Genomic DNA, 2,844 nt, shown 5'->3' on the forward strand with positions numbered 1-2,844 from the left:
GGGAAAAAAGGAAGTGTATATTGTTGTTGTATGTTGAAAAACATCGTGTGGGGTGTTTTATGGAATATGTTGGTGTTGAAAATGATGTTATTACTATTGGTATTGTTGTTGTTGTTGTTGGTTGTTGAATTGGAATTTCGGGCTAGGCATATAAACAGGGGAGATACTGCCCGATTTTTCGGCAGAATATAGAGTAGTTTGACTTGAAAGTTTAGTATAATTATACTATGATGAGTTTAATGATAGTGTGAATTCTCTTAAATGTAGACTCACGAATTCGGACGAATAAGTGTGGATAACTGGAGGTTGAACAGGTATGTTAAGGCTCGTCCCTTTCTATCAAAGGCATGATTCCTATGGCATGATTTCATAAATGTTTCCGTAACCTTCTTGTTTTCAAAAGCTAAAAGTCTATGGTTTTTAAAGCTTCTCATGATGTCAAGGATAAGAATGATTTTATGATGGTGACAACGATAATGATGATTTTGTGTTTTAAGAACTCAAGTTTATGATTTCAAAGAGAATATGAGAATGTGGAGCTACTTCTAGATTTTCTCAATTTTATTCATTGATGATGACTCTACTTCTAAAGGCTCCAAAGTGTATGTAAAGTTATCCCTTCCTTCTTTTTGGCATGAATTACATAAAGTGAGCGAACGACGAACATACATGATTCCAATGAGTTCTGGTTCTCAGTGGTACTTGACATGATAGATGTCTTTGATTCTCAAGTGTTGGTTCATTCTATCTATTCTCTCGAGTCTCAGATGATGATTCAGTTTGTTTATGATTGCTCCTAATATTCTACTTGTGCACACGATTATTACATCACTTCACCGAGTCCCTCACTAGAGGGTCGGGTACGTATTCGTGCATATTGTTAATGTATCACTTCACTGAGTCCCTCACTAGAGGGCCGGATACGTATTCGTGCATATTGTTAATGTATCACTTCACCGAGTCCCTCACTAGAGGGCTGGGTACGTATTCGTGCATAGTTTCACTGCATTGTTCACTGAGTCCCTCACTAGAGGGCCGAGTATGTATATTATATATATATTTCACCGAGTCCCATGATAGGCCGGGTACGTATTATATTTCACCGAGTCCCATAATGGGCCGGGTACGGTATATGATTATTTCACCGAGTCCCATAATGGGCCGGGTACGTATTATATTTCACCGAGTCCCATAATGGGTCGGGTACGGTATATGATTATTTCACCGAGTCCCATAATGGGTCGGGTACGGTATATGATTATTTCACCGAGTCCCATAATGGGCCAGGTACGGTATATGATTATTTCACCGAGTCCCATAATGGGTCGGGGTATGATATATATATATATATATATATATATATATATATATATATATATATATATATATATATATATATATATATATATATATATATATATATATATGCATGACTCATCTCATAAGGCACAGATGCATTGGTATCCTGGATTATCATACTTGTCTCCTATCATCTTTTTACTCAGTCATGATCTTCTTTATTGTACTTCATGCTTTACATACTCAGTACATTTTTCGTACTGACCCCCTTTCTTCGGGGGCTGCGTTCATGCCCGCAGGTACAGATACTCGGTTGGTGATCCTCAAAGCTTAGATCGCTACTCGCCGTTTCGAGAGCTCCATTGTTCCGGAGCTTGAGTCATTGTGGTACAGATCCTTTTGGTATAGACTTATGCATATTCAAGGGTACGGCGAAGCCCTGTACCGCCATGTTTCACTGTTATACCCTTAGAGGTCTGTAGACATATGTGGGCTGTGTATATATGTTTCGGTCAACTATATCGATGTAGTTCGTTTTGGACGTCCCCGTGTATAGTGACAGCCTTGTCGGCTTGCATATTTGTTGTGTCTTGATTAGCTGTGACTTCTCAGGAGACAAGTTCATTTTGATATATGAGATGATGAGTTTACAACATGCTTTTACAGATTGCCATATTATTTTCAGTTTTAGTCTGATTATATCTAGCAGGTTCGTATATGGGTGTCCAGCTCGGGCACTAGTCATGGCCCATCGGTTTGGGTCGTGACATCATCAAGAGAGAAGATCAACATCAAAACCCAAAGAGAATCCATGGAAGGTGATTGTTCTTGCTTCTCTTCAAAGTTGTGATAAACTTGGTCTTGAAAGGAGTTGGAGAAGGTGAAGTTCTTATATAATAAGGTATGATCTTCCTATTATTTACATGATTGAGTTGATATAAAGGTTTAGTAACTCTTGGAAAAGAAAAGAATTAAAGTGGAGAAGTCATAAATGTTGAAGTGAAGAAGATGACTATGAGATGAACTTGAAAAAGGGATTTTGGATGAATTTGAGATTTAATTGAGCGTAACTTCTTAAATATAGTATTGTGAACGTTATTATTGTTGTTTGGGAGTTGATTTGTAATTTGGTGGAAGTTGACAAAATAGGAAAAATGCTGCCCGAATTTTGTTAGCTCGTTAACTGCACTAGTTTGAACTTAAGAGTGTCTTTGAGACCTAACCTTAGTACGAATCCTCTTGAATATAGATTTTGCGGACTTTGGAGGAGAACTTTAAGTAGTTAAGAAGACGTAAATGTATGTAAGGCTAACCCTTCTTTCTAAAGGCATGACTTCCTCATCGTAATTCCATCTATGATGTTCATAATGTCCTACTTCCTAGAGAAAGTTAGAAGCTCATGACTACCAATATTCTTAAGATATTACTGATAAAAGCTCTTCATAGTGATGATGATGATGACTATAGCAATCCCAAAATAGAAAGTGGGGGCTTACCGACTCAATGTCACCCCGATAGAGTTATAATGTTCCTTTTGGATACTCA

The sequence above is a fragment of the Lycium ferocissimum genome, chromosome 5, assembly GCF_029784015.1.
Source record: "Lycium ferocissimum isolate CSIRO_LF1 chromosome 5, AGI_CSIRO_Lferr_CH_V1, whole genome shotgun sequence".
Taxonomy (NCBI): Eukaryota; Viridiplantae; Streptophyta; class Magnoliopsida; order Solanales; family Solanaceae; genus Lycium; species Lycium ferocissimum.